This window comes from Panicum virgatum, chromosome 2N (genome assembly GCF_016808335.1).
Source record: "Panicum virgatum strain AP13 chromosome 2N, P.virgatum_v5, whole genome shotgun sequence".
Lineage (NCBI taxonomy): Eukaryota > Viridiplantae > Streptophyta > Magnoliopsida > Poales > Poaceae > Panicum > Panicum virgatum.
The window spans coordinates 63,219,147-63,232,882 of record NC_053146.1 but is presented as its reverse complement, the minus strand read 5'-3'; positions in this window follow the sequence as shown (position 1 = coordinate 63,232,882).

The window sequence follows — 13,736 nt, the reverse complement described above, 5'->3', positions numbered from 1 at the left end:
ACATATTTTTGATCTCCCACGGGTACAGACCTTCCCACCCTATAAATATAAAGGGCTATGGCCGATTGAGACACACCCAATCAAACAAAACATTATGCATCTACTTTTTACCTCTAAATCCTAGTCTTTTCCAATCTCCCTTGCTGCTCATCGTGATCTCCACGGCCATTGATGGCGTCCTAAGCTCGCTGGTCGACCTAGGGCACGTCCGGCGACGTTCACGCCCTGACGGGGTCTCTCCCGGGTGAGAGTTTCGACGGCCTTTGCTAGTTTGCTTGTAAACTAGTCGTTCTTCGTCACATAAGCGCGTTGGTTATCCTTTGCTGGTTTGCTCGTAAACCTTGCCGCTCTTCACCACGTAAGTGTGATACTTATCCTTTGAGACGACCGATTCTAGCGAAACCCTAGAAACCGGTCTGACCGGTTTGCTCAACCGGTCTAACCGGTCCGTGTGGCCTTGCTGCTCTTCGGTCCGTTTGCGACTCGCACGTTCGAGTGCTCTCGTGTGTTCACCGAGATTTGCGTCGACAGCCCCCTGGCCGGTGCGCACGCACGCGCATGCGCGAGGCAGCGGCGACCCTGGGAAGACGGCCGACGGCCGGCACCGGTGCGGCTCTCTCCGTCGGGTACAAGATGGAAGTGACGCAAATGAGCTGATGCCAGGGCAGAGTTTGGTGAGCGCACCATGTTCGCCATGGCGTCCTGCCGCGCCACGCCGAGAACACGCCTTGTACTCCAGCAGCCCGGCCGCTAGACATTCCACCAACCAAGCCACAGTAGTGTTGGAACCGATCGACTTGATCGTGTAGTTCCTCACCCGATGATCGCCTGGCGAGTTCAATCAACGGACTTGACTATGCCTGGAACAGTGACCGTGATCACCACGTGAAACACGAACTCGATAATATCGAAACAGCGAGATAGAATAGTCGAAACAGCAAGAGCGATTTTCCCAACACACGCACACTTTTTATTGATACTTTCATTTTCTTATATAGGCCTGGGGCCTTGACCTCCTCCCCCCATTGCTATGCTGTCCCCATGGCAATCCTAATCAAATTCACCATGGAACATGCAAACCAAACATGCAACAGAGAAAGACTTTGACTCGGACACAGTTCAGGCACGTCTGTGCACATCTCCAGAATCTCCTGGACTCTTTGTGTCCTAACTACACTAGGACTTCTAATAATAGGACTCTAACAGGATTACAATACGGAAATAGAAAAAATTGATAGGACTTGGCTACGCCTAATATTTCACCCCCCCTAATCCTGTTACACTGGAACGACGCCAAGCTTAAGTCTGAACTCCACGAATTTGATTCTTCCATGAGGCTTCGTCAGAATGTCAGCAACTTGCTTGTCAGTCCTAATATGATTAACTTCGACCATGCCCTTCTCAATGCAGTCCCTGATGTAGTGAAAACGTGTATCTATGTGCTTACTTCTATCATGGAACACGGGATTCTTGGCAAGCTCAATAGCTGATTGGTTGTCAATCAAAAGCTTAAACTTCTGAACTTCTTCACCCAACATCTCTGCTATCAGCCGGCTTAGCCACACACACCTTGACATGCTCCCATCACAGCTGCAATGTATTCGGCTTCACAAGATGATAAGGCCACTACCTTCTACTTTTGTGAAGCCCAAGTCACCAAGTTTGATCCAAGATAGAAGATGATCCCCGAGGTGCTCTTTCTCTGAATCAAGTCACCCGAGCAATCACTGTCGGTGAAACCCAACAGCTTAAGATCCATTTTCTTCCCTTTCTGAAACCTACAGCCATAATCAAGAGTGCCTGCTATATATCTAACAATCCTCTTGACTGCTGCCCAATGTTCCTTCCCTGGTGCCTCCATGAATCTGCTTACAATGCCAACTGAATAAGCTATGTCAGGCCTTGTGTTTACTAAATACCTCAAACTCCCGATTATGCTCCTGTAGCATGAAATGTCAATTTCAGCACCTGGCTTTGTTGCAGAAAGCTTGATTCGTTGTTCCATTGGAGTATCAACCGTGTTGCATCCTGTCAGACCGCATGTTTCAACAATCTTTTCTGCATACGCCTTTTGACAGATGGTGATTTGTGACTCTTCTTGCTTCACCTCCATGCCTAAATAATAACTGAGTAAACCAAGGTTGCTCATACTGAAAGTCTCTTTCATTTGGTTTTTGAACTCAGCAATCTTCAGACTGTTTGGACCGCAAACAATAAGGTCATCCACATATACTCCGACCAGCAACAAAGCATCACCTGTGCCTCTTTTGTACACTGCATGCTCAACCTTGCTCCTCTGAAATCCTAGAGCTTTTAGCTCTTGATCCAGCTTGAAATTCCACGCCCTTGGTGCCTGTTTGAGACCATACAGTGCCTTGTGCAACTTGAACACCTTGCTTGTATGTTTAGGATCTACAAAACCAGGGGGTTGATGGACATACACCTACTCTTGGAGATCTCCATTTAAGAAGGCCGACTTCACATCCATGTGATGGACCTGCCAATCTCCATGAGCTGCAAGCGCTAATAAAACTCTAATGGTTTCTAACCTTGCGACTGGTGCAAACACTTCATCGTAATCCACTCCTTGCTTCTGTGCAAAACCCTTGGCCACCAAGCGTGCTTTATGTTTCACAATATTCCCAGCAGCATCCCTCTTAACCTTGAACACCCACTTCATGCCGATTGCTTTGTGTCCCTTCAGCAGGTTTGACAAAAACCAAGTTTGATTTTCCCTGATGGACTGCAGCTCGGCTTCCATGGCATCCCTCCAACACTTCTCCTCCAAAGCTTGTTCAAAGTTCACTGGCTCGTCTGCAGCAAGTAGACATACACCGCTGTACTCATAATCCTCGATCACATCAGTATGGTCATATAGATCAACAAGTGTTCTGAAACGTTGAGGAACTCCTTCTGAATTTGCTGACTGCCCTTGAATTGGTGTGACCCAATCAATGCTTGATGCATCAGATGAGGTAGCTTGTGGTGTATACGGGGAATTGGATCCCAAAGACCCTTGCGACGTTGCTTGAGGGGAACCCGGCTCAGGAGAACCTGCAGGCGGACTGCCCGGCTCTGAATTTGCTTCATTCCCTTTTGTCGGATCTTCTACAGTGGCTGGGAGCTCAACTTCGAAATATTCAGGTATGTTATGAACTGCTGTCGGGCCAGTCCAGTCCCATCCTTGATCTTCTTCGAATATTACATCCCGACTAATATGTAGAGTCCTTGACACAGGATTCAGCATCCTGTAGCCCTTTGTACCCTCTTCATAGCCAATCATCACCATCTTGACCGATCTGTCAAAGAGTTTGGTGATGCCAGCCCCGATTTGCTTCACATGGCCAATACAACCGAAAACTTTGAAGTGATCAACTCTTGGCTTCTTACCATACCAAGCCTCATATGGTGTGACACCATTTAGGCTTCTTGTTGGAGATCTGTTCAAGATATATACTGTTGTTGCTACTGCTTCTCCCCAGTAACACGAAGGAATTTTCTTGCTCTTCATCATGCACCTGGCCATCTCAACCACAGTCTGATTTCGACGCTCTACTACTCCATTTTGCTAAGGGGTATACGGTGTAGTAGTGTAGTGCTTGATGCCTATCTCATTGCAGAAGATACTGAACTGGGTTGAATTGAATTCACCACCTGTCAGTTCTTATGCCTTTCAACTTGCCTTCAAGTTCAGTTTCAACCTTTGCCTTGACTATCTTCAAATATGACAGCGCTTCACTCTTGGACTTGAGCATCTCTACCCACATGAACCTGCTGTGATCATCAACAACGAGTAGAAAATATGACTTGCCTCCTGGAGTTGGTGGACTGATCTGACCACATAGATCAGCATGGAAGAGCTCGAGACCCTTTGAAGCACGGTATGAACTAACACTTGGAAACGGGGTCCTGTGCTATTTGCCAATGGCACAACCATCACAAACCTGCTTAACCCTGTCAACAATTGGCATACCTGTCACCATGTTCTTCCTGCCCAAATCCCTGAGAGCTCTAAAATTTAGGTGACCGAAGCGTGCATGCCACTTCCAAGCATCTTCATCCATCTTCGATAGCAAGAAAACTTGAGAAATTGAATTGAGCTTGATGGTGTAAAGACGATTAGCTGTTCTTGGAGCCGAGACCAGCAAGGTATCTTGGTGATTGAACACCCTAAGCCTTCCTTGTTTCAAAGACACTTCCCAGCCTTTCTCTTCAAGTTGGCCTAGACTGATAATATTACTTTTTAGATTTGGAATAAAGTAAAAATTGGTTAATACCTTGTGCTCCTGCTGTCGTCCTTGAATCACCATTGAGCCACGGCCTTGAATGTTGACGGTAGACCCATCACCAAAACGTATTGTGCCACGGACATCTTCGTCAATGTGGGAGAGAGCTGACCGGCAGCCAGTCATATGATTGCTTGCTCCCGTATCCAACACCCAAATCCCATCTGGACAATCAACTGGCACGACGTTTTCTATTAGATGCACCACCTGATTTGTCGGACGGGCAACAGTGCCCTCGGTGGCCATCAACAGAGCTGGGTGTGGGTAATCTCCTGCTCCAACCGCGACATTGGCCTCTTCGCGCTTCTCTTCTTTCTTCTGCTTCTTCGGACACTTGCAGTCTTGTGCACAATGGCCGTAGATCCCGCAATTCTTGCATCTGCCTTTACGCCGCGGGGTGCCCTCCGAAGTAAGCTTCACACCACCAGAGTTGCTTGAGCCACCACTTTCAGAACGATGAGGTGCTTTGCCTTTACCCTGATGGTTGCTACCTCCTTCTCGGTGCTGATTAGATTGGAAGCAGTGCTTCTGCTTCTCAAGCCAATCTTCTTCCGCAAGTAACAGGCGTCCTGCCTTGTCAGTGATCTGCTCCACCTTGTCACCTATTCTTTCTTCTGCAGCCCGAAGCCGGCCCACCAAGTCCTCGATCTTGAGTACTTTCAGATCACAGAACATCTCAATTGAAATGGTAATCTGATTGAAACGAGGTGGCACAACTCGCAGAAACTTCTTGACAACTCGAGATTCTTCGATTGTCTCTCCTAGTGACTTGAGGGTGGTGACAAGATTGGTGATCTGCATGCCGAAGTCCTCTACTCCTTCTCCCTCCTTGAACTCGATATTCTCGAACTCTTGAAGTAGCTTTTGAGCACTGACCTCTTTCATGCGATCAGCTCCAATCCTCATCTTCTTGACTGCCTCCCACACCTCTTTCACCAACTTCTTCGCGCCGAGAGTGGACCACATCTCCTTGGGCACCGACCGCATCAGTGCTCCCATGGCCTGACGAACCTCAGGTCGCTTGACATTGGTCCCGGGGTCAATTGTCTCCCAGATCTCCAATGCCTCATAGTTGATTTGCATCAACATTGCCCACTAGATGTAATTCGTCCGAGTTAGCATTGGCCACATGAGATTACTCTCCTTGACGTGCTTCTGGTTGCTTGTGCTTGCATTGTCTCCCGGCATGTCTGATCTTCTTCTCTTGACCTTCTAGCTGTCACCTCCGCCTTGATCTTTACCAGTACGGCTCTGATATCACGTGTTGGAACCGATCGACTTGATCGTGTAGTTCCTCACCCAATGATCGCCTGGCGAGTTCAATCAATAGACTTGACGATGCCTGGAACAGTGACCGTGATCACCACATGAAACACGAACTCGATGCTATCGAAACGGTGAGATAGAATAGTTGAAACAGCAAGAGCGATTTTCCCAACACACGCACACTTTTTATTGATACTTTTGTTTTCTTATATAGGACTGGGGCCTTGACCTCCCCCCTGTTGCTATGCTGTCCCCATGGCAATCCTAAGAAATACTTTGACTCGGACACAGTTCAGGCACGTCTGTGCACATCTCCAGAACCTCATGGACTCTTTGTGTCCTAACTACACTAGGACTTCTAATAATAGGACTCTAACAGGATTACAATACGGAAATAGAAAAAATTGATAGGACTTGGCTACGCCTAACAAGTGGCATGGAGATGGCTAGATGCCAGATGCCAGAGAGCTTATTCCGGCGCCCCGCGCTAGATGCGCCGTCCTTCTGGACTGGGGCCGGTCAGAAGTTGCTCGGCCATGGAATTGACGCACCGGGCACAGGCATGACCGCAAGAACCCAACATGGCATGGTAGGCAGCACCAGCGAAGAACAGGTCTGGGCGGCGCTCCTGCGAGCCAGGGTGTTCTGGGCGAACCGATCACTGGCGCACTTTCAGTCTCTGCCGTACTACGCCAAACGATCGCAGGCGCACGGGCGTTTGGCGTCCTCGATTAGGCGCATCATAGGAGGTCCTCGTCAAGCTCTGACGCCAGAAACCATGCGCGTCCATCGGCGGAGAAGACGGAGAGAGCTACTCATCCTCTCACTTGGTGGGGGAAGACTGAAGGCGGCGACAACCCAAAACTTGTTTTCAGAAATGCCGCAGTCTCTTGGGCTCTTGGCCTCGGGCGCCCAATGTTGAATCTACAGTCGACCGTGAGTTTCCATTCCAACAGTCAAATTTTCACCCAACACTCTCATGTGATGGAGTCCACTACCATTATTGCTGGTCCTCCCCTTTCCTCAGATCCAGTCGTTCTCTTCCCTTTCTTTTTCCTCCTCACCACCCTTCCTCTTCCTCTCATCCATGGCAGCGAGCGCGTGCGGCTGGTAGGCGCGACGCCGGCGAGGCGGTGTGGGGAGGAGGCGTGGGGGGCGGCGGTGGGGGTGCGCAGCGGGAGGGGGTTGGTGCGGCGCGGCCGGCGCTGGAGGTTCCTATTTTTTTTCTTTTTTTTGTTGCAATTTTTTTCAATTTTTTCTCAATTTTTTCTCTTCTCAATTTTTTTTCCAATGGCTTCAAATTTTTTCTTCCAAGTTTTTTCTCTTCCCCAATTGTCTCCTTGAAAAAAAATTTCTGCTCTCTCCTTGATTTTTTATTTTTATCACAAAACGACAAAATTATTGTCTGTCCAATATTTTGAAAAAAAAATTTTGCCTAATTTTTCTTGAATTTTTTTCTTAAATTTTTTCAATCACAAAACGATAAAATATTTACTAAAAATAGAAAAAAGATATGGTCGGAAGATCAACCGTAAGGAACTCATTCTTACGGTCGACCGTAATCTAGGAACCCCCCTCAGGCGAGCCTGCTTTTTGTCGCCAGGCGAGCCTGCTTTTTGTCGCCAACGTCGGGAGCTACGGTTGCCATGGGTCATAGCAGGCCTCCATCCAATCCAGGTTCGTTTAAAATGTTTGGCTTCTATCCACATGGTTTTTTCTCTCTTTTGGGGATAGTTAATCAGTCTGTAATCCGGTTGATTAAAACCTGCCCCTGTTTGCTCTCCTCCTCGCGCTTCACGCGAAAAACTGGACGCGTGTCGTTCCCCGTGCGCTCTGGCAATTTCACGAAAAAGACCTTAAATTTTCTGAAATTAGCAACTAAGCCCATCTTGCTCAGTCCATACAATTCCAACGTTCATATATTTACCATATAGACCCTTGTATTAATGTTTATTTCAACACAGAGAAGAAAAAAAATCAATAATGCTATCATGTTTTAAAAAACACCCCCGCTATGCACTTTTGCAGTAAGCCCCTCCCGCAACCCCAAACCCTAGCCCCCTCTCCCTCCTCCCCGTCTCCCTGAGCCACCCTCTCCCTCCCTCTTCGGCTCCCTGCCACCGCCGCCCCCTCTCTCCCTCTCACTCCACGCCGCCGCCGCCTCCCCTTTCTCCTTCTCCACCTGCCTCCGCCACCCTCCCCACCGGCGCTCCTCCTCCTCGCCGCCGCAGCCACCCACTCCCGCGAGATCCAAATCCGCCGCGGGGCGTAGCCCCGAGGGAGGAGGGCACGGGCCGGCCGGCCACAGGGATGGTAGCCACATGATGCGGCGGCCGTGGCGCCGCCGGCGCACACGTTCCGCTTGCCCTTGGAGGTGCGGAGGGCGGAGGGGCGGACGCTGCCGCTGCTGCCCGCGCCTACTGCGGAGTCGGCCTCGCCAAAGCGGGAGGCGACAGGCCGCGCTGCCAAGGGCCGTCGCGGCGGAGGTGAGGTGGGCTGATAAGAGAGGTGACAGGGAGAGATCGGGATTGAGGGACGGCGAGCAGCAGGGGCGCGGCGGCGGCGAGAAGTGAGCACAGGCGCCAGGGACGATGGTGGCGGGAACATGCTGGCGTCGAGCGCCGCCGCGTTGGGCGGTCCTGCGCCTGCCCCGGCAGAGGAGGAATGCGGCGACGGGCGCCTGCAGCCGCATCGTGCCCAGCGCCGCCTAGGCCGCTGCTGGCGCTGTCCCGCCGACGGTTGGCATACTTGCAGCACGCGAAGGCGGCGAGGAAGCCGGCGATCAGCAGCCGCGCACAAAGGCTGACGGTGACCCACGCCTTCTGCGAGGGCGCCATCCATCTCGCCACCATGGGCGCCCGAGGGCGACCACCGGGTGCTTCCACCGAGGGCCTCCGCCTCTCCTCCGCCCATGGTGTCGGCGCGCCTCGCCTCCACCCTCGCGCACCGGTCTGTCGGACATGGAAGCACGGTGCGGCCTCGATTCCTTCTCGCCCCTCTTCTCTGTTTGCCTATGGCTTTTCAGCACATTAAGGACTGAGCCTGAGCTAGCATAATGGGATTGCAGCAGTCAGTCACCTGAGCATAGCGCATCCAGGTGGTAATTGTTGGTAACTAAAGTCTAGCTAGCATTTTGGCTGCCCCAGACATTTTTGAGAGAGACGATTTTGGCTATCATCGATTAAATTAGTAAATAAGCCAGAAGACAGAACACTTGCTCTATTGCTAAATATATAAGATTAAGAACCTTTGTCCACACCTTAAATGCAGAACCTATATCTGAAATGTCAATCTACCTTAAATGCAGAACCTATATCTGAAATGTCAATCTGAAGTGTAACTCTCCTAAGCTTATCTTCCTTGGATTGTCCCAGCTTCATGAATCCCTACAATGCAAAACCCATCAAACACTAAACAAACATTTGGGTTGCGTTTTCATTTCATTCCAATGCACTAAAAGATTAACCATATTTGCACACCTGATCACTCAAAACCATGCACATGTACGAGAATTCAAGCATTCCAACTGCTGGGACTTGGGTTGATCTACAGATTCCAATGTACGATTTGTTGAGCTAAAAAAGGTATGTATAGGTAGGTTAGTATCATACAGATGAGGTAGTGCATTATTTCACTAAGGCATGGAGTAATTGTTACCTCTCCAATGGAAAAGGGCCTCGAACAACATGTTACATGTCTTTTTCCCCACATCAACTGTTCTTTCAATTTGTTTCTAAGTATTTGTGTTTCCTCTTGTAAATATGCAGGTCATATCTTCTCAATTATCCTGCCAGGATGAGAAAAATCTTATTATCAGCATCAATAGTTTGGGCAAGGTAATCAGCCCACCAAGTTTCCTGTTGTCTGCAACCAGCTTAAAGCTGCACTGCGAGCCTCAATCTGGCATTTGTATATTCATGGATAGAACTAGTAGTCAAGTAGAGCGGCATGTGTACAGCTCATTGTCTTACTTTGATCCATGTCATGAGTTGGGTGAGACGTACAACTACCTTATCTTTCCCATATCGCATATTGCTAATAATCTTTGTTCTTATTTGCAGCTTGTGAATTGTTTGTCACAGGAAAACCTCAATGGCTCATTTGTCAACATTTCTTCCTGCACTTCTGGATGCTTTTGAAAACCACAGCCCATATTTCCGCAAGGTTGTTAATCCACTCTCACTTTGTTCTACACAGATTTTTGCTTTTTTTTTTGTTCTACAGATATCGTCTTTAATAAGGCACTATCTTTTTGGGCACCTATTCTTATTGTACTTCATCTCGAATTTACCTGTAGCAAAAGGTCGTAGGAACAAAGGGGTCAATTATTTAGGACATAAAAGAGCATAATATGTAGGAGTTGGACTCAGCTTGAACTTATAAATTTGTCAACTTGAGTCTGTTCGTTCATTGAAAGGTTCACTGTAAGAAAAAAAACTTAACTGAACTATGCTGGCAAAATATTTATCTTGTGATGAATCCATGTGTAGTTCATGTATGACCAGGAAAAGCTGATGAGCATGGTGCACGCCTTGAGCTTGGATGCCGCTATAAGTGCGGTCCGGCTGACACCGGTGCTTGTGCAGGCACGACATCCTAGCTCGGATGTAGCACGAGCCGCTGAGGCTTGGAGCGGTGACAGACAAGGCAACAGGGGGTGCATCGTGGCGGGTCGGTCCCTGCTGATGGCCAGAGGGCGGTGCGGCAACATGTTCCAGCATGAGCGCGAGCTCAAGCACAGCACAGCGACGAGCGCTGGCCAACACGCCGCATATGAGATAACTATGATGGGTAGTGTACCCACATTGTTCAAATAGTATTTGCGTTTAACGATGTATACTACCCTATGCTTTGATTTTGTGTTGAATTTATCCCACATATGTTTAATTGCTCATTTTACTACTTTTTATTTATTTATATTTGATTGTTTAAATGGTAGGGCGCGCATCGCGCGCCAAATGTTCTAGTTTTTTTTCATGTGCGCACTGTTCAGGACTCAAAATATTTCTATCACTGAACTATCTTGTTTCTCATATCACCCAACATATGAACAACCGTCTAGCTGAAGCTTCCTTTTACTCTTGAACTGCAAGCCACTACACTAGTGTTCTTCTATGTCAGACTAGTACTTTGTCAACCTGAGGTGCATGGTTGTGACGCTGATTTTGCCAATGGAAGATCATACGGCAGGTAGTCCTTTAGCCGCTCAAGCTCTTGGATTATGTGTCTGCACCCAAAGAGTTTAGTACATTTGTTCATCAGAGTTGCAAAGTTACAGGACCGCAGCCCCATCTGAAGTACCAATTGGCATGCTTTAGTCCTTCAGATCCCAAATTATATAAATTTGTGTATTATACCACATGTACTTTTCTGAGATCCCATATTCTCTTATAATATTTTTAACAATTTAATTCGCATTTTCTTTCCCCAGTCATTTCATACTCTCTTCTAGATTTTCCTTTTTTTTCTTGAAAATAATTGCAGGTCTCTCTAGTGTGTGTTTCGCTCTCTGTATATTCTGCTTTCTGTAAAAACATTACTAATGTATTCACTATTCAGTCAATTCTGCAGCACTAGACATCCTTTCAGATTCCTACGACTTGAGCAATTTACTGTCCTGTTGGCCTCAATGGCCTTTATACTCCTTTGGTTGTAGTTCGGACTGAACTTTACTAGAATAGATATAACCATAATATTATCACAGATATGTTTCAATTCCTATAGGGTTTATTCTTTGTAATTCTTCTGACGCTGTATATTCGGGACAGAGCCCTGCAATTTTTCAGGATGCTTCGTGGCTTTGTTCACGTACAGATCGAGCTGTATATACTCTTCCTTCCTCTACCACAAATTTGAACTAAATACTGCAACGTTTTGGGATGTTTGTTCACATTGGCACATGCTGCTTCTTTGAAGGCTCTACGTGAAGCCACCTATCCTATGTGTATACTCTAAAAAAATAGAGAAATTTTAGAAATTTTCATAAAAATCAGAAACATTCGGCCACCAATTCGACAACTCTAATCATAATAGTCATTAGATCTTTTGTCTTTTCTAATAAATTACCCACCTCTGCCATCCTAAATATGTATCTAAATTATCGGGATATGCTATTATAAAAAAAATCTAAACTAACTCTCTAATCTACGTGTGAATTACACAACTACTATCCAGATGTGACTATGTGACTAAATATGTAAATCTAGATTATTTTATAATGCAAATAGTCACATAAATTTGCATACAAATTATGCAATTATGTTATTATTAAAAGTTAAAGTAACCCCTAAATCTAAATCTAGATTATATAATTATAACAAAATATTAAAAAAACACCAATATGAAATTTTAAATTACTATTTCTATCATTATTAATATATTAATTATGTTATTTAATATCAAACATACATAGAGGTGTGATGCAAAATGAAATCTATTGCAACTAGATAACAATATATATGTATTTTAAAGTATTTGTTAGAATACTTGATAGATGAAAGAGGACGTGAGATAGATGATGATAATAATTAAATATAAATTTTATTCAATATTAATTTTAATTAGTCCGTGCAGTGCAGGAGCATAGGTTGCACTAAATCAGAATACTGCAACCTTTTTAGTTTACTTTACTGTTATGAAGAAATTAGTATTAGTGATCAATTTCTATAATAGTTAATTAGTTTAATCATTAAGCGGTTACCTTTCTCGAAAGGGCCAACTCACGAAGGGACCATCCCGAAGGGGCATGTTCCTTCGAGAATAGGCACATTTTCCCTCTTGTACATATATAAGAAGTGGTCTAAACCATCAATCAATACGATCAATCATTCCAATCACTTTTACTTCTAACACGTTATCAGTCACGTACTGCTCTCCGCTGAGATTGAGAAACGAAAAGAAGAAGCAAGCAATGACGCCGGCGACGAGTGGTTACCAACATGCGCTGCGTCCAAGACGACCAGATTTCCTTCGATGTCTTCGTCACCAACGGCGGCCACTTGCCGGCGGCAACAACATGAACGTCCACTCCGACATCGATATGCCTGTGTCACCAATGTTAGAATTAGCCAGACTTAAATATTAGAGGCTAATAACCCAAGATCTTAACATAACCTAGTTCATGACAAATCAATCTAATACGGAATAAATTGGTAAACATTATACCAGCGTTAGCAGTTGCAGCAGCCATTTATGCCTGATCCGTAGAGGAAGTAGGCGTTCTTGTCGGTGTAGAAGACACAGCGGCGAATCGGCGTCCTCCGGGCGCCAAACAGGAGTGCTTGGCCTTCCAAACCCCTCCAGTGCCTTCAGCGATCAGACTAGCGGTGGCTAGGGTTTTAGAATGACGTGAATGGGTGTTTAAGGTGCTAACCACGACCTTATATTTATAGGCACTGTGGGGCTGGGGGCCAGCATCTGGAAACGGGCCTAATGGGCCTGCTGATCACAGCCCATTAGGGTTTTATCATCAGGTTTCCTTAATCACGTTTAGATGGTTTAAACGTTTCCTTAATAGTGAAGATCACAATATCTTAACTGAAATATTTATTTCCAACATTCTCCCACTTGATCGAATGTTTAAGGCTAATGTTCGTATCATACTAATGTTCACCCTTAGTAGTAACAGAAAGTACCGGACCAATGCGTCGTCAGTAGCTTGATGCACTACTGGGACCCCATTACCCACAGTCTCACTGAAACACCTCGGTAGAACGCTTATTCGTTAGTTGGGAATCATAATGGCCCTAAACCAGGACCTAAAGACTATCCACCAAACCCATATTAGTAACGTGCTGCTTAAACACGTTCGGTGGTAAGCCTTTAGTGAGCGGATCCGCTAACATAGAATTAGTTCTTATGTGCTCAATCTTAATGGTTCGATCCTGGCATCTTTCTTTCACAACACGATACTTAAAGTCAAGGTGTTTGGAAGCACCACTTGACTTGTTGTTACTCGAAAAGAATACTGCAGACTGATTATCGCAGTATAACGTTATAGGTTCCGTAATGCTGTCAATTACCTTGAGGCCCGGAATAAAATTCTTAAGCCAAACAGCCTGTCCAGTTGCTTCATAGCATGCCACAAACTCAGCTTGCATCGTCGACGCTGCAACTAAATTTTGCTTAGAGCTTTTCCATGATATAGCTCCACCAGCTAATATGTAGATATATCCTGATGTAGAT